Here is a 27,170-nt window from a genome sequence, read left to right as displayed (position 1 = left end):
ATGACCAAGCTTTAGTTTGTCAGTCAGACAAGGGGCTGCAAGCATTGCTGAGTGAATTGGAAATTCAGTGCGACAGGTATGGGATGAGAATCAATATTAATAAAACAAAGGTTATGCGATTTTCTAGAAAGAAAAAGGCCAAGCTTAACATTAAAATAGGTGGGCAAAAAATAGAGCAGGTAGAACAGTTTAAGTATCTCGCTAGTGTTTTGGACCAACACGGTCAAAGTAGTAGGGACGTAAGGAGAAGAAATGCGCTAGGCAAAGAGGCTTTCACAAGGAGGAGGGAGTTGATGACAGGGACTTTGAGTAAAGATGTTAAGAAAAGATTCGTAAAAACTTTGATATGGAGTGTAGCTATGTACGGTGCGGAAACGTGGTCATTGAAGCAGGAGGATAGACGTAGATTGGAGGCTTTTGAAATGTGGGTGTGGAGAAGAATGGAGAAGGTGAAATGGACAGAGAAGAAAACAAATGAGGAAGTACTTGGTATGGTGGGCGAAGAGAGGGGTTTGTTGGGAGCAATCCTATGGAGGCAGGAAAAGTGGATGAAGGGGGTGTTAACCGGCAGTGGGATGTTGAAGACTGTGATAGAGGGGAGAATGTTGGGCAGAAGGGGAAAGGGAAGAAACAGGATAGGGATGTTGGACGGGATGAAGGGAGGAAGAAAGTACTCAGAGATGAAGAGGGACCTGATATAGAGTAGGATGATGGATTTTGTGTTTTGTTAGGAGTAATAAAATATTTTGGTAGTTGTGTCCATCCAAAAACCTACCTTAACCGGTAGATTACCTTAAAAAAAATTACATATATATATGTATATATATATATATATATATATATATATATATATATATATATATATATATATATATACACCCTGCAAGCTACCGCTAGGGTGTGTGGCAGGGGCGGAATACACAAAATAATAATTTTACCCGAAAATGGCCCTACTGCGATCGAACAATGTTATTATCATCCCCTATCGTTACTTCATAAACCTAACTTGGGAGTGCAGTTTCCTGTACAATGTATTTCCTGTTACCGATACATCATCGGTTGTTGGACGATAGCGTTGCATCATGCCTTGCGAGCCGCCAGATCGACGTGAGGCAAGGGATATGAAATACTTGACTTATGCAAATTTAGTTTGTTATCGCTACCTCTAACTCTGCAAACTGCCCCGAGGGCGTGTGGCACGGTGGGTTATGGAGTATGTTATAAAGTATTCGCATGAGCAGAAGCCCAATATGACAAATATTTAATTAAAATATTTCTTGGTTATTTTACTAAAACATTCTTTTTAATTTCGTTAAAAAAATAATTTATTAACCAAGCACATAAACTTGGAGGGTAGAAAATCCTTCACAAAGTCCTATGTTTGGAGAGCGTTGACAATGGGAAATATATCTCTGGGAACCTATGGGAAAGTGGATTTGGGGAATGATAACGAGAGTAAGCAGAGCAGAGGAGAAAAGCAACAAAGGAGATCGGATGGAAGTTAAAAGAAGAGAGGATTTTGATACAAGAGTTGGAGGAAAGGAAACTTAAGCTTGATTGATATATTCTGTGGCATAAGACATTTCTAGAAAATGTAATGGAAGGTAAAGTCCTTGGGCGGAAAGGAAGGGGAAGGTCAAGAAATAAATTCCTGGATAACAAAAAAAGGATTGTGGGTATTACATCATATCAGGTATCGACAAAAACCAATGAAGGGAGCTATATGCCTGCAAGATTATTTACAGCAAGAAGATTTATAAGATCATAATGATTTCTCGGATTTTAACATTTTTTTGTGATCACGAATTGTGCGAAGGCAAGCGAGCATTTAAAGTATCAGATCGGGAGTCTAGTTCTTTTGGTTAGTAGGCTGGGCTTAATAAAAGATACATACTATTGTCTAAATAGTTGAATGCCGGAAGCAATCATAATTGCTCTTTTTATTATAGTAAGATTGTTATCTATTTGTACCTAAAGCTTTCCGAGCCGTCGGTGGAACTTGGGCAAGGGTCATTGGTAAAATGCGATTAGTTCGTCATGGTGTAAAGTTATTTTCGAGGATCGTCCTGCTTAGCTCGCTTCTGGATTGAGCAGCCGTGGCCGGATGGGTTTTCTATTAGAATTTTAAGATAAATAAGCCTGTGCTGTTGAGTTGTGTTCTCCTCAACGCCAAAGTACGGCCCGACGGCCACTGGCAGGGATGGATTCGGTGTGTATGCGACATTAGGGAATGCCGGCTAACATTTCTATCGCCGGTCGGACGATTGACCATGTTAGTGTGTGGGCGTCTGGTGTGTAGGTCGTTCAGCCAATCGGGGGAGAGGATTTCGACGAATGCGTGCGGAGCATGAGTTCCTGTTCCTTCTCCGAATCGGGCGATAAACATGCCCACCTCTCACGCACGCTCACACGCGCGACAACCCAGCCTTATTGTGCCAATTTCTCTGAAAAACCGCATCATCAGTTTCATGGCCGGTCCTTCCTCCTAGTTTATGTGTAAAAACTAGGTATTTGAATACTTGAAAATTTTTGGTTCAAGTCTTTGGAGCAGTTGGTGAACGTTCACATCATTTGTTGGAATAGGAATTTTTATATTCCTTTGATCCGAATGTCTCAAAATGATATGCATATAACAATTATTTCAAGTCAGCTACATACAATCATATAGTTTGATCCAAATTTGAGGCTGACTACTCGAATTTATGGTTAAAACTGAAATCTTGGTAGGTTTTTACCGGGTCACGCTTTCAAATGCTCCGAAACTGCTGCAGCCCTGACCCGGTGGAAAACCGACGAATACTTCACTCGAATCTTGCGCCGGGAAAACCACGTCTTGCCTATTAAGAAATCGTTTTCATGCTAACGTGCCATTCAGCTCTTGGCGGAAATTCAGCTGACCAGCAATTGAGAGATTCTATTCCAAGGATTTGGTAATTTTTTCTCTGTGATTGTTCACATCTTATAACATTGGTTGTAAAATTTCATTATGAAATCCTCGGGTTATGTGAAATTACGTCTCGGGAATAATTATAAATTCGTTTAAATAAATTGAAAAATGAAAGCATTAAATAACGTTTTCGTAGGTCTTAGGGCAATAGCCAGGGTTCGGATTAACGTGGTGTTGAGGGTACCGGCTTCCCATCCCGAAGGCTCGGGTTCGAATCTTGGCGGTGGCTGAACTTTTGAGAGGCATTTCAATCCCTATGTAGTTTCCATGGGGACAGCTTTTCATGTGGGGTACGCTGTCCCTTAGATGGGACTAAAATTGTGACACTTTTGGCGTATTTCGAAGGAATAAGCCGGCGCCGAGTTTTTCTCTACCCTTCCCCATGGCCCGCAATCCTACCTCAACCAAATCTGTCTATCGCCACTACTGATTGGTGTGTGCTCAATGTTTGTGTTTTTATAGCTGTATAATTCACTCATTCCGAGTCTAATGATATCGGTTTATTTTTACATCTGCTAATTATATTTTTTGTCAGAAATATGAGATTCCTTTGTCCCATAAAATCCATTTTATATTGGCAAGTCTTTACTTTTAAGGTAATTTCCCTGTTATCTTGAGAATTATTTTCCCCGATTATCACTATAGTTAATCTGTTCCTGGTTTATTTGATAGTAAGTACCACTCCAAGCTGTCTTGATACCACTTCTCCTTTTCTTCTAGTCTTGTTTTCAGATGCTTTTAACACCAATTTCTAACCGATATCATCATCATAGGTAATTTACCGGTTTAGGTAGGTTTTGGATGGACACAAGTACCAAACAAATATCTTGTCTCTCCTAAGAAAACACGACCCAACAACCCTACTCCTCGCCCCTCTTAATCTCTGAGTACTTTCTTCCTCCCTTCATCCCGTTCAACATCCCTATCCTGTTCCTACTTCTTCCTCGTTTTTCGAACATTTCCCCTCTATCATAGTCTTCAAGAGGGTTCATATATTTCATGTATTTTTTAAGGTCACCTACCAGTTAAGGTAGGGTTTGGATGGACACAACTACCAAATAAATATTTCGTGACTCCTAACAAAACACAATACAACATCCTATATTCTACAGCAAGGCCCTCTTCATCTCTGTTCTATGTTAACTTCTTCCTACCTCTTTATTCAATATTATGGCAACTCCTTGTTGGCTCTCGTCCCCTCCGCTGTATATTCTCTACAACTATCACTCCGGTAATCCCCGCTATCCTTCCATCTCACCTCGTATAGACCTGAAATATCTATATTTCCTTTTTCCATCTCTCGCCTTATATATTCTAATTTTCCTGTCCTTAACATTTTCCTAACATTCTAAGTTCCTATTACAACTAATTCGGTCTTCTTCTGCGTCTTCTGTCCTACTGCTGTCGGTTTTCCTGTGAAAAAGTTTCGTGAGATGCCGACCGCGGAAGCCTTGCCTCTCCCGCTGCCGGGCACGACACACAGCCGATTGTGCCGAGTCCCGTCGTTGCCAGGACTCATATTCTCTGTGGTGACCATCATATTCATTTTGGGAATGATAATTTAGGTGGTTTCCCGTTGCCTTCTTCATCTAATGTATACGTTATCTTAAAAACGGTACCATCGAGAAGTGCCTGAAAATGTATGTTAGGTGCGCGTCAGCCGAAACATTTTTGAGGTAATCTTCGTTTAAGTACGTATTAACTGTAGTGTGCGAGGCCACCTAATTCGGGATTTGCTTTTCCTCTCCCGTCATTTATTCCTCAATTCGAGTGCTCGGGGAATCGTGCCCCGAGTGCCGTTGCCAATCGGGCGAGTGAATTTGGCACTCATTCCTCAAACAATGGAGTGCCGGCATCGATTGTGACTCGGCGGCGGACGCTGTCACGTCCCCTCCCGCCGCCCGAATTGCAGCGGCCACTCTCCGCTTTCGTTTCCTTTGTTCGGCCATTCGTCCTTGGGCAGCTGCTTTTCGGCATGAAGGATTCTTTTTTCAAGCCGCCCGGGCCTTATCGGTTCACGCGCCGCTGCTGCAGTCATCGATCACGATCGCCTTACAGCGATTTTTTTGTTTTGCTCGCAGGCGCCAATCTGTTTTTTTTATGTTGTAATTATTTTATTTTTCGTAAAAGGAGGTTGGGTGGTGGCCCACGAAGCGGTCGATTAAAACCGGATTACTCTTTTTTAAACTTCTCAGAGTCATCACTTCTATTTTTTTTCGCCCACTCTAATGCAGATTTGCGTGGGCATTGGCATAAACTCGAGTATTCCTTCGATAAAATGAACTGGGTCACTCGCTCCTTTTTAATTTCGCGAGTGGCATTCGCGGCTGCCTATTTTCCTCTTTATTTGCCTTAAATGCCACGTACGCTGGCTTATAGCGTTGACCTTCTAGCCGATTTCCTCAACTGAAACCATTTTTGCCTTTCTTCATTTCACGCCAGCTTGCCACGCAGAAGAGGTTTACGAATTAATATTTCTGGCAAATGTATTATTGTTGGAAGTTAAGTAGACATAAGTCTTTTTTCGTGATTTTTCACGGTTCTCGAGGACGAGAGTATTTTTGTTTCTCAAAAGCCCATTAAATGCATTCTTGTTCCATTCGAATAAATTGATAATTTCACGAAAGTTAGTATCCTTTAGAAATAAAAAGTCTAGCAGAAATTAGATAGATACGTGTATTCTAGACATTTTAAAGTATACCTTTAGGATATCATATTCGGCCTACATTTGCTTTTGTTTCAATCAGGAAAATAATGTCCTTCCACACCATTTATTTTTCTGTTTTCATTCTGTATAACCGGACATAAAAAATGAGCGAGCAAGTGTTCCCAATATTTGTAGATGGTGGCCATTAATATGTGTACAGTTTAGAAAATCTGATTATTCACTTATGGCTCTTAGGCGTAATTTCTCTAATGCAGGGTATTTACATTCAAGTCTTTCCCCACCTACATGCTCAATTGTTTGTTTAGGGCCCTCTTGAATAGAGCTCGTTGCGATACATATGCTAAATGATTGTATTCATAGAAAACAGAAAACGAGTTGAACACCAGAGTACAGGGGCTTACTACTTGTTTATGAGATTGTGCGTATGAGTACTTTGAGTGAAATATCCTGCCTTGAAGTTATATTATTCTTGCATTGTGTCATTAACTGGTATTTTATGTTGAAGGCGGAGGCTTATATTTATGGTGAAGTAGTTTTCAAGTTGATAAGTAACACTACCGATTGCAGATGCCTGAAAATTAAATGTTACCTATGGTTGAAAATTACCAATTTCCGTAATGGATAGTGATCTAATACCTACTGCCACACGCCTTTATGCTATCTTGTAGGGTAAAGTGTAACTGTAGCTGAATGGTGTCATTAAATGCCATAACAACGCAATGAATGAGGCCGCGGATTTTGGTCTTTGGGAGGACTGGGTGGGAGATGGTAGATCCCGAATGAATGGTCAGAGACGGTATGAAGGTAATGAATGGCTGCAGGAAAGTGGTGAACCTCTTTTTAGGGCTCAGAATGGTTGAGATAGCTGACTGGATGGATGGAAGGGAGAAATATTCCGGGGATTGAAATCTAATGCTAACCTGTTCATGGATTTGGGGATGAAGATAAGGGTCATGCCAGTGTTGTCAGGGTGGTGAATTAGGAGACGTAGAACACGAAGTGGGTTGCTTTGGAGTATTTAGTGAGGCGTATGGTAATTTTGGATTTACTCTGTCTGTTTTAGGTAACCACAGTTTTCTATGGTTCAAGCCTCTCGCGTATCAAAATGGTATACATCGGCGAGAGATATAACTGTACAAAAATATCCCGCTGCCCACCGCGAGGGCGTGTGGGGTGTTCGGGTACAAGCTATCCGGCCACACACACGCATACAATTCCACCCCTTATAAATCCACTCCTCCTTGCGTCCACTTCGAGTTCTGGCCAAATGCAATTATATCGGACGAGTGTGAAGCAGTTATCACAGAATCTGTGGCGTGGATGACAAGTTAAGCGCTCAAATTATTGGACAACCTGTATTATAACAGGAGTACGTACATATTAAGTCGAGAAAATGTGTTATGTCACTGAGCATTTAATCGCCCTCGAGGAGCATAGACATGGGATCTAATTTTGTTGGAGTCGATTACTCCTAGTGGCCAAGATTCCGCTGTCTCCCGCAATTTGTCAAAAAAAGTCTATAGGTGGACATTCCTGGACTCATGAAGCGTTTTAATCGATTTTCTAACACTTTGTTACGTTTAATAAAATTACTATGGTCATGTAGAAAAGCATCGGACTAGAGTCGTGAGTGCATTTGCCTACGAGGCTGCCCCGCGTACTTGCGAAGTAAAACTGACACAAATGTCAAAAAGCTTGAAATGAATTGGCAGAAAACTCAAGGAATGAATTATTGTGCATCAAATTTCTTTCACTAAGTCACGAGTTAACCTCCCTTCACGGGGTTCCTCGAGGCATGAGGTCATTGTTTATTGTTTCCCGTGGAAGTGAGTTATTCAGAGCGGCTTTCGCCTCAGTCGTAAATGCCACATCTGGGTCGACCGAGGGAAATAATTGCGACGGCGCGTTGACGGTGACTTAGTTGGTGTCTTTTTAATTAATGTCCTGGTGTTATTTTTAAACGCGCTCTCCAGGTGCAAGACTTGGTGCACACTTCCCGCATAATAGAAACATTGCATAACGTCGTTGTCACGCCACTTATACAATTGGAGGGAAATCCTAATGAAAATAAAAGCATTGTGACTCAAAAATTGAACTTATAGGTTTCCTTTTTCCACAGCGATCTCTCGTTCTTCGGTCGTTTTGAGGTGGCGTTAGTAACTGCAGTGTCTTAGGCAAGGCTGCTGAAATATCTCCGACTTCATTAGAGAAGGAAACAAACGATGAAGACGTCTGATTTCAGGAACTTTAGTTAAATTCACAGATGATTTCACAGGTACGGTGTGTTTTTAGGTTGCGCTCTTTTTAAGTGAACAACAACACGGCGATAGTGTTTAATATGGTCCGTTTAGTGGATACCACGTTTCAAAACGGAGAATTTATTTATCGCCGACTGGACCACGAGTAGATGTAGGTGTTTGGTCGATATTTTTTGTACTTTGTTCACTGAATAAATTGCGCTCGCGGGATCTCATTTGTTAATGTAATGAGTGACACCGCAATCATTTTCGTCGAAGTTGAGGTAAGATGTTGTCGTACATACTGGATTGATATTGTTTCAAGACATTTGCGGCTATGCTAAAACCACTAACAAAAATAAAAAGACATCCTAAAGAGATAATAACGGTAGCTAATGGTGGTAGCTGAGAAGAAATTAACGGTATCAATTAGACTACCATATCAACGACTCGGTACAATGCTAATTATTGCAGTGTGCTTATTCTTATTGTTACGAAAACTGCAGATTCACTTTTCGTACGTGAATGTCGAACAGATAGCGGGAGAACAACCAAACTAAACGCTAACTTTGCAGCCACTCACTCACTCACGCGGCCATTAAAGAGGGTTTTCCTCGCATTTGGGGTTCTGCAGTAGCTCTGGCAGTAGGAGCTCAGTCGCCTAAACTAATAATACTAATACCATAGCTATAGCTATTAGTGCCCAGTTGTATTCAAGCGAGCGAATATTAAAGTATTTTAGGTTATACTTTTATAATGATGAAATATGATTCACGAGAACTGAATGTACACCATATAGCATTGGAGGAATCTTCGTTTTTGCTTCGTCCTCTGTTCCAAGTGTTTCTACATGGTTTACACGAGCACCCCTCCGGTTTCGTGTTTCATATTCCATCGGGTGAGGGTCCACTCTTTAAAAGCTGCCGAGAATTTATTGCCTGTTTATTTTGCTGGTGTCAATTTTTTCTTTCTTAATACGTACCGGCCCCGGTGGCGGCGGGGCAACGTCCTCGTCTGCCAACACAGAGGTCGCGGGTTCGATTCCTGCCTGAGTGGTTTTTCCTCCACCTATGTAATTGTCAAATTGTTCTATCAATGTTCGAAGTCCGATGTAAAGGTCGAAGTGCTGTTTTCAAACTAATGCATAATAAATAAATAAAAATTGTGTGAGGGGTTCCCCCCCCCCTGGGACTCGTGTATCCCTGCTTTCAAAATGTTCGCGAAATGAATGGGAGTGGACCTTTCTGCAGGCCGCAGCTAAGCAATTCCATTCTCCGGGAGGTTTCGAGCTGTTTCTTGGCTTCCTACCGTGCGGATCCGACGGCAAACATTCGTGCCCTATTTGGATGTTAATTTTAGTTCTGCTTAATGACGAGACGTTAAGAGTGTCTTCATAATATCAATAAAGTTACCATTTCGATGGCAGGGTTTAGGAGTACTCGGAGAGAGGGAGGAATTCCGTCTCTGCGAACGTTAACTATTTAATTCTAGCTACTCATATTCTACGTACACTCAGCATTTCATCAATTTAAGCGTGCAATCGGAAGGAATAAAGCCGTGGATTGACATGTGGGTTGAACAAGAGGATTTCCCCGGTACATGTATTAGGTAATAGTTTCCGGAGACCGTCCAAAACGTCAATAGGTAGGCAACGTTTGATGCTGGCCATAGTTTTCTTGACCCTGCGGTGGAACTGTCACCTTTATTTTATTTCTTAACGTTTTCATTTTACCTCACTTGCAATTTAATATCTTGTGTATATTTTTGCATGTAAATAATAATGATTGAACTTGAGTTACTCCTCTATTCTTAAAATTCTATACTCTTTAATTATACATGTATGCCTTAATTTGTAACTTCAAGGAGTTTGCCACCATGTGGTCTTAAATAGCGAAGATGCACATTTTAATTGCTTCCGTTTTGTTTGGGGGTGTTCGAAGTTTGCTCTAGTTCGATCAATAATTCGATTCCTCAGGCACTCCGACGGCGGAGATCATTCCCCACTCATGAAAATCCATTTCCACGACATTACAGCATGCTATTCGTGATTTCGAAAGTAATGCCTAATCCGAATGACTCGACAAGGATGTTAAATTATTAGGAATGAATCACATTTACTTCTATTCGCTGTATGATGTTAGCCCAGTTATCCCGCTGGAGTATACAAGACGCGATTCATTATTTGTTGGTCTCTCCGCTGCCGTTTAAGGAAACTACGTATAATCGTCATTACAACGAGTAGTTCTTTATATAAAGATGTGAAGCGTAAAGGTATAATAAATATACAGCTCATCAAGTAATGGACATTCGAACTCAAAACATTATGGTTAATTATCGAGTGAAGGGTGGTCCGACCAGATTAGCTATTTGTTTTATTAAGGTGAACTCACTACTCTGAGCAGTTAGCTCACAATAAAATGTGACTGGGAGGCCAATTATGCGAAGGGGATGAATGCAAGTCGTTTTATTTTCGGGCATTCATTTTTTGCACAGTGAACCCAGATACGGAAGAATCAAGTATGCGTTTACTGTTTATTCTGTTAAGAAGCCCTCCTGATAACTTTAAAATAAAATAGCGGTCCATATAATAATGTTAACAGATGCCTCGCTTTTGAAACTGATATGCCATAAACAGCTTATCAGCTTTTCTGCCTGATTGTGGGTGGTTTCATGGTGTAAATAATTTGAGATGATACGTAGCGTATTGAAAGCTCGCTCCATTTTCCCACACTTAGGATTTCCGTTTTTCCGACCGCGTTTTCAGCACTTCGGTTTTGCTTTCATTTCATGTAAATTACATTTTTACGAAATGTTATGGTGGCCATTGGTGGAGATGAGGGAAGGGAAGTAGGAGGGAGAGGAAATGAAATATTTTATTGAGAGAGCTGCATGGTCCAGCGGGAGAGGCTGGGGCATTTGACAGGCGACGAAGATGGCTTTCGATTTATTCAAGGTCGAGGAAGGAGATGAAGGAGGCTATTGAGAGCCTTCAAATTCAGCTATCTTTTAATCTTTCAAACGGGCGAACTAACCATGTAAAGAGTTCATATTCGTTCCATTATTTGTTGCATACGTGTACACTCAAAAGTGCAGTCGTACCATGGGCATACTTTCATTTCTTGCTTACTTAATAAACGTAACCGATCGCTTTAATCTTAAATAGACGTTTAATGTCCCATCCTCTCTGTGCCATATGTACACGTTTACTAACTCTCACCTGAATTTAATTGCTAAAATATGTGCACACACCATTTATTTTATTAGGATGGGTTTTAATTCTCGAATGTTAACATTCCCTACCAAATTTTCCGAGTTTTAGTTTGATTTTTCAAGCGTATCTATTGGTATGAGCCTTTAAACGGCGTTTTATTAAAAAAACAATGGTTGAATATGTGGCCTGGAGCTTTCGGATGATGGTCCACTCACACAAACACTAATGCCGAGAAGGTAGTTAGGGGTGAGGTTCCCCGAAAGGGAAAGGGGGTGTGGGTGGTTGGTATAGAGGGGGGAGAAGGAGGAGCGGCGGGAGGGAATGCGAAAGGGAGGAGAAAGAGAATTTTCCACGATTCCCAGAGGTCGACCAACTTGTGGCCCTCTTTGCCTCCGAGGTGCGTGGGAAGGTCACACGTTTCAGTGAGATACCGCCCTAGCGAATTTTCCGAAACTTGTGATTGTTTCGTGCTGTGGATTGGCCGTGTCGGAAGCGGCGGAGGTCTCAACATTTCGACGGGCGGATTTGGTGGGGGGGGGGGGGAAGGGGGACGAATATGGCCAACTTAGCGCAGGTGGCCCTTTGTGCCACAATCTTTTTTTTTCCTCCGTCCTTCAAAGCATTTCCTCGAGTGTTTAACACGGTGAGCCGTGCTCGTATTGGGTTGGAGAAACTTGGAAGGCAGATAGAGAAACGGGGTTATCAAAAGCAGAGTGAAGTTCTCATGAAGGAAGCTTATCCGGCTCACGTATCCTGCTCAAGTGCCTTTAAAATGGTATCCTGATAGATATGAAGTTGTCTTGAGTAGGAAAGACACTTATTTTATAGAATTTAACTTGACCCGTATGAAAAATGACTGCAAGCCGTATGGCTTGCAGTCATTTTTGAAACCAAAAATCAATGCATTTAATAATGGAGCTTCATCGCTTCTTGCTGACAAGAGAGAAACTGCGTTTTATTATAAAATGTATTGCCATCAGGTAAACCAGGGTGTCTCAAACTTTTCTAGCGAACTTATTTAAACGTGAAATTTTAACCCTTGTTAATTTTATACGTAAGGTAGTTACATATTACGTATAAAATTTAAAAACATGAGAAAAAATTGCTTGTTTATTTAGTATCTTGTAATTGTGTAAAATTGAAAGCACAAAATACAATAAAGTTCTCAACGTCTTGGTGATGTTGGAGCATTGATTTGCAAATCATCGTGATACATTTCAGGCACAATCTTAGAAAGTTGAATTCTTATATTTGGTGTGACGTCGAGCGTATTCCAGCACTTAGACTTCGTTGCAGCATATTAAGAAAATACTGCTTCCCATAAATATGTAATGGTAAACGGAAGTAAAACAATGCCTGCTTGTTTTGACAAGCAAGGGGGTACACTTCTGATGAATTCGCCCGGAGTGTAATGACTGGTATTTTGTTTTAAATCAGAGTCATTTTTTAAATCAAAAAGATATTCGTAATGACTTCCACTCAAGCCTGCTGATTTAGCTGTCACGGAAAATATATTCCGAACCCAGGAATCGTCCTGACTAGTTTTCGGAAAATATTTGAAAAGTTCTTTTCAGTCTGTCCCCTAAAATACTTGAGAAACTCAATCATGTAATTGAAAATTTTAAAAAAAATTGTAGCACACTTTTCTTGTGGTGACGAGTTAATTTAATTGCACTTTGTAAAAATATCTGCCAGGTATGCGAGCTTTAGCAATGATTTGTGAAGGATTTGTTAAAAAATCGATGTAATTCCTTCCTTAATTAATTTTCGCTTTTAAGAGGAGACTAGACTCATGCTTATAAAGCCTCAGCAGTGCTTTTCCTCTGGGCAGTCATCCAACTCCAGTACGCAATTAAAAATTGCGTCATAGCCACCACTCATTTCATTTGACAAAATATTAATTAATCTTGATTTAGGTGAAAATGCTATAATTTCAAAGTGTAAAAATTATTCTCCTTGAACAATTATTGCCCGACCAAGTGATTTAGAAAGTTCAGCCACCAAGGCGTTCTCTAATACTGTGAATTTTAATGCATATCTGCTATATCCGCTCCGTTAAAGTTACTGTTACGGCATTTCCCGCAGTTTATTAAAATTCGATTGAGGTGGTTGAGATTTTACATAGTTTATCATTTTTACTGCTTCATCGACCACATTTTTTTATTTCTAGGGTTGATTTTGTCACTTTTTGCCTGTGCAAAATACGACGACTGTTGGGTCACTTGTGGTTACTTGCAGGAAACGTGATACAACTCACCTCATCTTTCATACCATTGATTGAGCATCCACCATTTGTGCAAACCTCTCCCAACCTATATCACATTTTATGGTGTAATCATTAATATAGTTGAATGTACGAGGGTCATCCGGAAAGTAGTACCCGTTCGTGCCGCATGAAGTGCTGACGACGCGAGTAGCCGCTGGACGAGGTCAGATAGCTTCAGTGGCTTGTCTGCCTTCTCTGAGCCAAGTTGCGTGACGCTAGCATTGCCTGTGTTGTTTCTGTGATTGTTTACAATGTTTAAAAAAATTGAGAACGCCGCCAGTTGTGAAGTGAGGGCAGTGATTAAATTCCTCAATGCAAGAAACGTTCGCCCATGTGATATTCATCGCCAATTAAAGGAGGTGTATGGAGACAATGTAATGGACGAGTCGTCTGTTCGGCGGTGGTGTCGCAACTTCAACATGGGGAGGGGGAACACACACGACGATGAGCGTTCGGGGAGACCGTCTGTCATTACAGACCAACTGGTGAGCTCAGTTGACGAATTCGTGAGGAACGATCGGCGCGTCACAATTGATGACATCTGTGAGCATTTTCCCAATGTTTCTCGAACAATTGTTCATGAAATTGTTAAACACCATCTGCATTATGCAAAAATTTGTGCAAGATGGGTCCCTCGCGTATCTCAATGAGCTGGCGGCGAAGGACTATGCAGCAGGAATACAGAAACTTGTCACACGTTATGACAAATGCCTTAATTTGCTTGGAGATTATGTTGAGAAGTAGTTTAAAGTATCCTCTTTCAAATAAAATTTTTTATGTTTGTTAATATTTACTTTTGTGTCTTTATTTCACGAACGGGTACTACTTTCCGGATGACCCTCGTATCTTCTCCTGTCGTTTTTTCGTGTTGATCTGCTCTCATGAAATTTCTTCGACACTGAAATGGAATGGGGACGAACAAATGCTAGTAGTGCAGTCAGCACGGTGACATCTGTTGATTTATCCATGCCCAATGCACATTCCCTGCAAAGTACAAGTTGATGAAATAGCTCCTTCTCCTTGTCTTTAGAGAGATCTTTGATGTATCGCGGCACAGTGTTATTCGATAATTGCATCGCCTCTATTTTTTTTGGCTGTCTGCTAGTTAATAACAACCTGCATTGTTTTTCTTACATGACTTAATGAGTGCGTATGCAATCGAATGAGCTTCACCGTTAAGCGCAATGCGATGACTCTCGCGGTGGGATGCTTCTGCTACAATTTCATTTTCAGGTTTAGCAATTGCGATCATTCAAAGTTTAGAATTTTCCTGTAAATCACTTTTTTTTTAAAATACGTTTCTTTTCCTTTGCGATCATTGTGCATCGTGTTGATGTTCTCACGAAGTTTAACTGGAGTCAAAGCGAATGTCTCATGACTTAGATGAATCAGGAATATCTGAATTGGTAATAGATATCATTCCAAAATTTAAATAATTTTAATCTTATTTCCGTTGTGGACTATTTAAAGGTGACACTTAACGTTAGCTTTTGAAGAAACCAATTTGTTGATCTTTTTTTTCGATTCGTATTCGATTAAATTTTAATCGTTAAAACGACGAAGACTTAACAATGGAATAATTAATATTCCCGCTTGATTGTTTCCTCCAGAATGTAGATGGACTTACGCTGAACACTTAACTCTTATTTTAAAGCTGTGTTTTGATTTGATCAGATTTGTGAACTATATATTGGCACGGCCCACCGGCTTCACAACATTGGCAACTGTCCCCAAACGACGGTCGGCTGTGGCTTCGCTCGGGATAGGGCGGCTGATGAAAAGAAATACGTTATCTCTTGGGCACTATCACCACTTTGGTAATTATCAATAATATCTACACTTATGTATAGTGTGCGGTTTATATTAATGTAAGTGTTCAATGCAAGGTACTGGATAAAGACATTTTTAAGCAATGATATTTTATTCACTAAATACTTAATTTTTTAGACATTGTGGATCAGTAATCCGTCAAAAATATTTGGATTTATTGTAGTCGTTCCAGGATATAAAACAATTCTAGATTTTCGCGGAACACCTTTTAATACTTTGGTGTTAACATCAAGGATAAGAAAACTCTGTGCCTCGGTACGAGTAACTACGACACGAATCCTTATTTTTCTCGGTACATGGGTACCAGTTCCAAACCTGGGTAAAATATTTAAAAATCTGTAATTATTCACTTTTTGGCGATAGTGTTTAATCGAATTAGGCTTGGGTGCGGAGAATGGAGAAGATGAAAGCGTCTGAAAGTGATAAATATCACGTGGTGCTTACCTTCTTTCACGCAAGCAAAATTTTAACGTAAATGGGCAATGTCGTCTACGTCAAACGAAAATGGTGCCTCGGCTACCTTAGGTGCATGTATTAGTACCGGTGAAAACCCCTGGTTAATATAATTTTAGCCGTAGTTTGGTGTTATGTTTCTATCGTACAAACAAAATTAAACCCAACCATTCGATAATTGATATTTATTCTCCACGACCATGTTTTCAGTACTCTGTGGCATCATCAAGGCTCCATAGCCCCTGGTTATACCTGTAGTAAGCATGAAAAATGAAAACTGGGGTTGCCCTATCGGTTTGATTTTTACAGTGAGCCATCTTGCATGGGTGCAAAAGAAATGTTCATGTGCAATTAATCAATAAATAATGTAGACGAAGTTTGCATTATATACTTGCTCTGATATTAGTTGAAAGATTCTTCTTCTGCGACACGACAATGATTACTATAGTGCTTGTTTCAGCAATTCCATTCTTTCGTCGTCCTTGAGTTACCCAAGAGTAATCGGTTCGTTGAGTCATTTTCGTGCGAAGTAGATTCCCGGAACGGTTTTTAAAACATTAATCTTTAAAGTTGTTTAATGGCAGCTAAATTAATTTGTCCTCTTCTTCTTTTGTACTCAGAAATGTTAACGGGAGAAATGAATTTTTCAGTACATTCCCAGTACACGTTGGCTCCAAACCTTCGCCTTTTTGGGGTAGGCTCAGTTTTTAAATTCTGTTTGATTTTTATTGTTTGCTTGGAATTAATTTTCTTGTCACTTTTTGCCATACGGTCGTATTCTTGCGTGCTTCTTCCTTCTTCATCATTTATGTATTCATATATGCTCTTTATTCCTGGAATTCGCGCAATTTTTTTCTTTCATAGCACTTCAACACAATTCACCACGATTGTCTCTTGCCCTCTATCCCCTTACTCTTCTTAGTTTTCTCATCGACCCCGCCTCCACCTTATTTAGATAAAAGGGGTGCCGGTAGTAGAGATTCGTGATCTGTGCAATAGAAAAAGCGTTTTTTAAGTCTTTACAAATATTTTAATTCCACACAAGCTCTATTCTATGTAAATGAGGAACTTATCAACTTTCACGTATACTTTATTTTTTCTGAAATTGGGTTGCATAACTAAATACTACTGCTTTAAGGGAAGTGAATGAATTTTATGGATATTTTTAGATTTTGCGGATTTTGTTTCAGATTTTTCCTCATCTTTCGATGTGTGCACACGAGAAAAAATTTATATATTTTTTATTTTAATTCAGGGATTTTAAAAATCAACGCTGACTCACTGATTTTTAATTTTTCAATAAAATGTGGTGTATGGTACGAAATATCATAAAGTCTACTTTGATTTAATCTTAGCGTACCTTGCCGATCATAATCGCTACAATTATTGGTTAAAAATCAACTTGATCTTATATTTTCAGATTTTTCACTAATCCAACGGAGTTAAAACTTTTAATGAACGCGAAATTTCAAATTATGATCTCTTATGGTCATCAAATTACCAGACACGTGGCATCGACTCGTTTCTCTTTCAATACTGCGAATAAATTAGGCTCTCTATTTAAGTGTGTTGAAGTGAAAATATTGTACACAAATGAAAACACATTCATTACTCCGACCACGTCAACGTAATAATCTCGCGGCATGTGTGAGGTTGATTTCACCTAATTTCCTTTTTTATATCAGGTGTTTTTTTAGGGGGAGTGTTTGCCGCCGCACAGTTGGTGCATGCCTTGCGATATCATATTTTAACTGCGTACTATATTCCAGTTCGATTACCGCAGTTCATCTTTACGCTGACCTGAACCTTTGCGTGAGACTATGGATGGCTTGTGTTTATTTTTTTGTCGCTGCGGTATAATAGTTTTGCACCCCCTGTGATTGGTGCAAAGCGTAAATTATCTCTTCCCTCGAAACCATTTCCGTCCAAATTGACGATGATTAATTTCGCTGCCCATGTGCTGCACGTCACCCATGTGAATTATTAAATCCTTTGTTGCAAGTTGCGCAATTTTCCTGCCAGCTCGCCGTTCATTAATTGCCTGAAAATGGCGGAAAACTCTTGGTTCGTATGGAATTGAATATCTTTTACGTGACCTTTTTCCCGCTGGAGGGAATTCACTATGTTATTCTCTTTCTAACTTTCCTCACAGTTTTCTTCAAATGAAAGGCACTTGGGTTTTGTTCCTCGAAATTTATTTATCTCGAAGTCTCATTGCCTTTAACATTTCCTCCATTTCTTTTATCACCTTACCACCGTTGATTGACATATTTTTTTAATGTGGAGATATTAATAAATTAATCAGATCGCTTTTTGCAGCAAATGGTGCAATTTTTTTGTAAAAGTTATATTTTACTACTCATGAGTGATATTGATGATGCCTTTCCAATGTTGTTTTCATGTTATACCAAGGAAATATGTGTGTCTTTACAGGATATAAAAATGGTTTAGGATTATGAGTTGGCACCGAGTTTCTCTCCCGACAACCTTTGGTTCATTCGTTCAATCATTATTTCTGCGAAACATTCACTTGGTTGTAGCAAATTTAGGTATCTATTCGTTTTCCCATGATTCTTATCTATTCTTTCCGGTGAGTCATTCTATTCAGGCAATACCATCCCTGTTGCATAATTAACACAAGTGGCTTTTAAGCCATCCGACTCTCCCTCATCTTGCTTATCCGACAACTCGATCGTCCTTCATTTGGGATGTGCTGTTGTCGATACCAATTTTCATATCTTAGTAACACTGCCACATGATGACAAGTGCGTGAACAGTATCGTCGTCTCCTACCGGGAAGGAACTAAGGATGAAATAAAATTCAGAAAAATGAACGGAATTCAAGAATATGTTTTCATCGACATGACTTACTGCAAAATAAGTGTGAATGCCACCGCCTACTCTCTCCATTCATACTAAAACGCAGATCTGGTGAGCAACCCCTCCCAAACACGTCTGAAATAAGAACGCGTATAACTCTTACAACCGAATTGATTCGCTGTTTTTTAGTTAAAATGAAAAGCTGCAGAATCAACGTGATTTAGGCATAATGAGATGAAAAGTGTCGGCGTTTAACTGAAAAAAGAATGTGGTTTCCAATCTAATCGTAAATAATGACATTTTCACATCTTTTTCTGTTGAAGGAAAAATTCTGTAAGTAATTTTTTCGTATGATTAGGGGAAAGCCTTTGTTGCGTTTCTGATTCGATAATGTGTTTTGTGCCTCATGTTCAGAAAAGAGTGAAATTTTCCTTATAAGGCCCAAATGATCATTCGCTTTCTTTTCGATGTCCAACTTGTCTTAGATTATTATTCTAGATGATTTGACTTAGCGCATAATGGTATGTGTGTGTATGTGTATAAATCATCGGCTAATCGGAAGATCCGTGGTTAAAGTCCCGGTCAAAGAAATATTTTCGCACTTGTGATCTGCCAGATTCCGCTTTCCCCATCTCTCTAGTGTTCGTCTTTTTTGTGTGTTCCTATCCCTTTTCCTGATATCTATTTCTGCTTAACGTCCCATCTAACGGATGGCGTGTTCACTGCACGTGCCCTCCACAAAGCACCTCAAATAGGGGTCAAGATACCACTGAAAAATATCTGCCGCCTCTGGGTTTTGAACCCCGGCGAGGGGGATCCAGTATCCGCCAAAACATCCCGTTCCCCATGTATGTATGTATGTATGTATGTATGTGTATGTATAAATACATATATATATATATATATATATATATATATATATATATATATATATATATATATATATATATATATATACTCATATATACAGAAACAGATATAAGGAAAAGGGATAGGAACACACATAAAGGACGAACACAATAGAGGTGGGGAAGGCGGAATCGAACGGATCACAAGGGTAAAAATATTTCCTTGACCGGGACTCGAACCTCGGATCTTTCCACTTGCCGGGCGGATTATATATATATATATATATATATATATATATATATATATATATATATATATATATATATATATATATATATATACATATATAATTGATTATGGACTACATTTAACACTTTAAGATCTTTATATGGCCCTGCTCTGGCCTCGAGGTATCAATAATAATGTATTCAGGCACCATTCACGAGTTCGCTCTAAATAAAGTTCTGGACCACTAAACAGCTGGATCTGAAGCAATTATCCCTGCCCTGGATGAGGTCATGTGAAGATAGTAAAGCGGAGGCCGATTGAAACGATAGCTTTTGTAAGTTATTCGGGGCGAACGTAGGGCATCGTAGTCATTCGTGCGTTGCCTCCGCTGCTGAAATTGAAATCGCTGTCCATTGTCGCGAGGTCGGGCTTGATAGCGCACGCCGGGTCCCTTGCCAGACCCAAGGACACTGAACAGTCACGGCACCACCATTCCTCCCCTTCGGCCCATCACGTGCTGATGATGGAGTCGAAATGCCTGTCAACTGACGTGAGGCAGGAATCAAGTGTCGGGAGTCGAGGCATGGAAATGGTTCTGCCGCGACTAGGTGGGCTGTTTCGTGGATATTGTCACTCGCTGTCATCCATTCTCCCGCCGGGAAGCCGTCACTCCAGTCGAGGCGTCGGCGGCAAATTTTCCACGATTGCGGCAGCTTCCTTCGTTGTCACGGCCCGAGCGGCTGTCTATAAGCGACGTCGATGTTATTTTGGATTTAATTTTTATCGCACGGATCAATGATTTTTCTTCCCCGCAGATGAGATTCACGTCCCCTTTCTCCCTCTCAGGTTATGGTTCCGAAATATTCGCCTTTTCGGGAAATTCGGGAAAAAACATTCGAATTGCACTTGAGAGCGTCGAAACACATCAATATTTGACGAAGGTCATTTTCATTTAAGTTTCCATTTGAGGAAAATGGCGTAGTTTCAGGCGTGATGTGGTGGAATTGGAACCGGATGACCAAATACCAGCGCTTTTATCCTAGATTTAATTTATTACCGACCAGGTTTTTGGTGTGCCATATTATCTTCAGATGGTGGGGGACCCGAATATGATATAGTGCATCTAAACCTGGTCGGTAATAAATTTATATCTATGGTAAAAGTGCAATTATTTGGTCATTATTTCCATTTTTCCAAGTTTCCTCAAATGTGCTCCAATTAAATAAAGATAATGTTTTTCTAAGACTTTTTCGTGGGAAATCCAAATTATTAGACGGCTTTATTTGTCAAATTGCTTCAGTCTTAACTCAGCAGACAGTTGACATGCGAGTGCAACTTGTTAAAAAATGTCGTTTTTTAATTCATTATACCTATTACTATGGTAATAGTTCTACAATAATCGTACCAAATGACGGATTTGACTGATCAGGTTTCATAGCGTCTGCTATTAAAGCGGCCCTAGAGTCGCTTGTTAATTGAACCAATTCCATGATAATGTTTGAAGGTGCTTGGTTTAAGATGCATCAATTGCATTCCACCCTTTGCCCTCCTGGCTGCTGCCGGTGGCTTCACACAAGTGGCCGAGCGTGTACATGATATCTTTCTGTATTCTAACAATCAGAGAATTGGATTGCCGAATTTACTGTTTGATAAGTGATCCGCATGAGTTTTTGACCTAAAAAACCTGAAAGTTGATAAAAGTTGTAAATCCGTGACTGGATATACACGGTGCTCGCGGACCACATTGCACCAAAAAGATATTCGGAGCGACAGAGAGGAATGCGATGGGGAATTTTTGCTAATTAAACCTGTTTTGCGTCGCCTGGTTACGTCCCTAGTGGATTCGGCACAATGCGTTCTTTGGCAAACGGCTCTCACGTGACAAGCGACGAGTGTTGTGACCGACAGCTCGACGTACTTGTGGTGACAGAAACCGCTCCCGTTCTTTTTCCGCACTGCGGGCGCCCCTTGTAAGTTACATCGCTTTTCTAGGGTGGTTAATGCAATATTTGTGCGACGTTAATGTGCACCAGACCTAAAAATCTTCAGTTAATATATTTATTATATGCACCGTTATTGGCAAAAAGAAAACGCTATGTAGTAGCAAAAAATAAATAATATAAGGGACAAAAAATATACGATAATATTCAACAAATTTGGATATGGCATATCTTTGCCTGCATCAAATATATTCGTTATTTTTGAGAAATATATGTGTAACGTTAACATATTTTAATGTGTGATTTCGCCTGGGAAACTATTCTTAGTCGATTTATTCGGTCTTATCCACGTTTCATGGGGAATTTTTAAAAAAAAGTGGCAGTAAAAAAACCTTTCGATTTGGGCATTTTTTTAAACTATCGCCCACAGTTCAGAGTCATTTAATTTCTACAGTGCCTGATAGTATTTTTTATTGGGTGAAGTATCGTGTCGTTTTGCGTCCAACAGAAAGACCAGGATAGTGTGGAGGTTTGTGACGCCGGAGTTAAGGTTTGTGCCCGTTGCTTTAATTCCACCCTGTCCCTCGGGCGCTTTAAAAAGGTTTCCGCATTCGGAAATTGTTAAATGCCAGCCGCCAAATACATGTACTCCGCAGCCGCTAACCCCCTCTTCCCCCCTCCCCCTCCAATTTTCCCCTCTCGCCCCAACCACCGTTGTTCGGTAAGCCCTCCCTTGCCGACTCACGATTTGATAACCATTATGCGCAGTGTGGGAGGGTTGTTGAACTCTCCGGGTCTCTCTCCCCAAGGTGAAGTCTTTGTTTCGTGGGTTCCCGGGGCCTCGTCGCGGGGAGAGTGGTTTTTGCTGCGTGCGAACGCTTTTCCTTCCGCATCATATGTTTTGCATTTCGCAGGCCTCGACGCCGATCTCTGCGGACCGAACGTTCCGTACTCAATGAGCTGTAAGGTATTCCATTTCCGATTTCGACCCAAGGAATGGAAATAAGTTCGTGGTGTTTGAAATGCATGTGGAAATTAATTACAAAAGTAAGATCAGTTAAGTTAAACGTATAATATTTCATTTGATTTAGAAATTCGAAATACCAATAAAATTAATATCAATTGAGTAAATTCAGATTTAAACTTAAGGTTAATCCTCATGTTAATTTAACAACAAAATTTTCTTTCTCCCGTTATAACTCTGGTAAAAAATGTGCCCAACTCCCAGAGAGAAAAATCATGTTAGAAGCCTTCTGGTTACTTTTTCCTTGCATTAGCAGCCAATCTCATTCTTGTGAGGACTCCCTTTTACGTGACGCTGAAAATATCTTTTAAGGTGTTTATGTTATTTTTTGAGTTAATGAAAGGTAAAGGTAAAAAGTTCTCATAAAAATTAATGAAAGAGTTGGGAGTTTCTCGAAAATTTTAATCATTAACGTTTAACTGGAGACTACTCTAGTCTGTCGATGGGGACGGACGGCGGGAATGTCGAGTCACGTAGGCGATAATGCGTTTTTTTACAAAATGTAGATAATCAGCGTCTCTGTTATATTTGCCATATTCAGAATGGGTCCGGGGCCCTCTCGTTCACATTTAGCGTTGAGTGATGAATGGTGCAAATGGTGAAGCTATGTGAATGTTGCACAAGGTACTCAGTGTTAAATGTTGTGGAGGAACGTAATTGAAAAAAAGGCGGGTTTTTTCAAATCCGTTCAAATCTGGATGCAAATGTGTTTTTCGATACCATATGAGTGCGTGTCTTCGCAAAAAAGTGTTTTCCATGGGTTCATTCCATTTCCATTACAAGTTTAGCGAGTCTTCGTGGGTTAAAGCAGATTTCAGTTCTCGTAAGCGTAGTGCACGACTTGAATTCATTTCATTTTTCAAGACAAATCTTATAATATCATTCTCTTAGTATTATATCGAATTCCTAAAAGTTGACCTGATGCCGCAATTTGGCTAATAACGGTGGCCAAGCACTAATGTAAATATTGAAATATTAATTGGTGATTGGCATCCCACGGCGTTACGCCCTTGCGGCGGCTGGCGTCTTATTGTAAAGATTGATAAAGCTCAGGGGTTACTGGTACTATGTTAATTTAATACGAAGCTAATTACTTATTTTAGGATGAAATGATAGATTGCGATTAGTGGTTATTTAAGTTTATCGTTTAGTTGAAGGCGATTCATATAGACTAAATTTTACTTTTTCAGCTGACTACTCAAAATAGCTAACTTGCATATATGCGGTTCCCTCATCCACGGGGTACCTCTGCGTAGCGGATTTATGTGAAATCAGATGCTAGAAATTCATGATGACTTTGTCCAACTCTGACTTTGATGTGAAAGTTTTGTATTGCTAATGTATACACCTTGTCATTTAGTACAAACGGTGTTAAGTTTTACTCCTAACCTAAGGTCGTTTATTCCACAAACGGTTAAAAATATTTGCCAAGGTTAATCTCTGGGCGAATCATGAAATTTGGGTCGATTTTTTTGCATGGAACTTGGAACACCTAAGACTAAAATCACTTTTTTTAGGTTTTCGGTCAACAACCTCCTGAATACCACGTCTCCCTATCTTCGTCTTCTCAACATTTTCGGTCCTGAATTAGTTCCTTGTGTGTGAGAGAAGCTGTTTCACATCCCCTCGGGAGAACAGTGTACAGTTTAATAATTGCCCCTGTATAAATGCGGCACTTGAATTCCTGCAATAAAATGTAATTGCCCTTGGAGCCCCGAGAATTCGGCTTGGATGTGGACGCGGCTTTGGTTTCACCCATTTCGAGGCCCAGATTGTGAAGGTTGTTTTCGTAGCACTTTGCTTTTTGCTTATTTTTTCCGGTTAACTCATCGTCACTCCGTCCGCGAAACGATATCCGCACGCTTTCCCGTGCAAGAGTGCACGACAGGAATATATCGTAGTCATTAGTCAAACTCATTAATCACTTGAACGCCTGTCTGCTCACGGACAGGCGTTCTAAGTCAAGAGGACCTAGGCTGGGTCACCTCCTCTCTAAGAAGTTGTGATCACGGGACGATATCGAATCTTGCCGGATATACGATTGTGCGACATGGCGATATGTCACCGTCATCTCGATATTTTGACCAAATTAGGTCGATTCAGTAGATGTGCATAATTTTAAGGAACCGTTGTATCGTGGAACAAACATATCGTCGGTATTGATGTTTTTTCCATATGACAGTATATAGGTATATAGTGGCGTGGACCAAGTGACGTCAATAGCGGTTCATCTTTATGGCATATCATCATGCAGTCAATTGACTATATAGTCCATACAACTCGATATACCCGATAATGTATCGTGAAGTCAATTTGTCGTCGCCACCACCACATTTCCTTTAAAAGTATATGTATATCAATGGCCGGCATTAGAAAATAAATATAAATAACCAAGATTGGACATCAGCCTGTAAATAGTCAACAGTCGGCCTATGTCCACAATGCTTTAAAAGCCTAGGTCATCCTTGCAGCTCTACTGCACAGGGAGTCCTTAAATGTTAACGACACAACCATTGTAATTAGGGGCGAAAAAGTCGAGTAATTTTGAGGTGTCAGAGGTCCGCTTTATTAAACTTGGGCAATTAAATTAAAGTTTCTACTTCTGCGAAGTTTGCTATTTTTCTAACAGAAAAACATTCCGCAGTCATATGCATGTCGTTTTATAGTTTATCGATCACACGACGCATTTTATACCTTATTAGAATTGTAATGAGACTGGGCACTGAGGAAATTATGAAAGTCAGTTAAATGAATCACTTGGAAGACCTAGAAATTCATTCAAGGCCATTAAAATAACTTGAAATACTAAACTTTTGCGATTCATTTAAGGTATTATACTTATTTTAAGGAGTATTTTGAACGGCCCTAATGACTAATTACTTTTAAATATCATGAAACCTTCCTCGTTCTTGGCTCTATCTTATTTATTTCTTTTTCTTGGTAACTTCTTCCTGCTTTTTTTGCTGTCTAAAAGGTGTACTCTTTTTCCTTCCGCCACCCTGATCACCCAATGTCCTACCTTCAATCTCGTCCTTCAACAAATAATTACCTTTCAATATGAATTTCATCCGCTTTCCCATCCTTTATAGGATTTCACCGAGTCACTTCCTCTCTTCGCTCACCCTGTTTGAATCCTCGACGTTTGTTTTCCTTTCCTTCCATTTTATTTTCTCCATTCTCCGACACATCCGCCTCTCAAAACTCTCCAACATAGGCTCATCCTCATGCCTAATGACCAAGTCTCTCACCCATTAAGCACTTTGCTCCATCTTAGTCTTTCCTAATTTTTTCTTCGCTCTTTTACTCGATGTTCCCGAAGTCAATTCTCTTCTTCATCATCCTTGATCTTAATCTTCAAGGTCGAGCACCTTAAAATCAGGGAAACGCACAAGCCGCTACAGTAATCAACCCCAAGGTCGGTTTAATAGGTTTAATAGAGCTACCGAGTACTAAGCCCAACTGCATGTGGAATCAACATATCAGGGCAGGGCAGGGGGGGGGGGGCAGTACCTTTCCCTGTGCCGCCTGTGGTTTCCCCAGAAGACCTGTCATTAGAAAAAATACTTAGCTTGGCTGAAAAAAATGGTGCTCCGCTGGAGTCAAATGCGCCTTTTGCAGCCACCTCGCTGAGGAACCAGACGATGTGCGGGGCATTCGGTTGTATTATTCCCCCTATCATTTCAGTGGTTTTTAGGAATAGCTTAATTGGTCGAGTATCGACCCGGCAAGTCGAAGGTCTGTGATTCCAGTCCCGATCAAGGAGAAATGTTCTTCTGCTTGGAATCCGCACACTTCACCTTCCCGCTAACCTTATTTTCGTCTTTCATATGCGTTTCAATCTCTTTTCCTGTTATAATTGGAACTAAATGACGTATTTAAGGTTACAATCAAAGTGATGAGGCGACCGCTGGTACTGATTCTCTGAATTGAATTGTTTCAAGGAACGAGCCCGTTAAAAATCGAAGAGACTTGACTCCAGAAAGGAAATTGCGCTTATCCGTATTTCCTTGTCATTGTTTGCATTGTGATGAAGGATACTGATGTCGGAGTGGACACTGCCACCGTAGTTTGTGGTTACAATTATTTGTCTCTGTGATACAGGCATGAATGCTTGCTAACACCCTTCACATAACAAGAAGTTGCCGTCATAGGATGTGTTGGGAAGACGTCATAACAAATAATAAAGGTGACAAGGGAAAGTATGTGGAAGAGGAGAATAGGCAGTGGAGCTGACGTGAGAAAAACAGAATTAGGGATTCTTGGATTAGGGACCAATTAGAATAGTATAGGTTTCCGATCGTTAAGTCGACATGAGGTCTCTAAAGCGAAAGAAATGTTTCTGTTCTAAAAGAATTTTCCGCGCCTTATTTTCCCGGTTCGAGTTAGTTGAAATCGTTTTACCCTTCGTACTCTTGACTCGTTCTTCATCCCCGGGCGGAAGAAAGTCTGCGAGCGACATTGACCGAGATGCGTTCCTGCATAAGGCGCACTTATTTTGAGCACTCGAAATGCCGAGTACCGTTTTCGCTTTACTGGCGTTTCATTTTGTGGAAACATGGGAGTGCCGACCATCCTTTTATGGAAGCCGTTATAAAGCTTTGCGAAAAGACTGCCATCAGCAAGAAGGATGGCGTTACAGGTGAGACTCACCTTTCGGTGCGCGGAGTTTATAAGTTATATTTAACGGAGGGCGCAAT

At 40.3% G+C, this 27,170-nt stretch overlaps 1 protein-coding gene across 1 annotated transcript in view; it reads left to right on the top strand.

Moving 5' to 3' along the window:
• Positions 1-27,170, top strand: part of Polr2H (DNA-directed RNA polymerases I, II, and III subunit Rpb8) — a 688,914-nt gene that overhangs the window by 29,485 nt on the left and 632,259 nt on the right. The gene's annotated exons all lie outside the window — the stretch shown is intronic.

This window comes from Hetaerina americana, unplaced genomic scaffold, assembly GCF_022747635.1.
Source record: "Hetaerina americana unplaced genomic scaffold, ioHetAmer1.1.p SCAF_9, whole genome shotgun sequence".
Classification (NCBI taxonomy): domain Eukaryota; kingdom Metazoa; phylum Arthropoda; class Insecta; order Odonata; family Calopterygidae; genus Hetaerina; species Hetaerina americana.
Note: the sequence above shows the minus strand (reverse complement) of the source record. Positions and strands in the feature narration are given on the sequence as shown.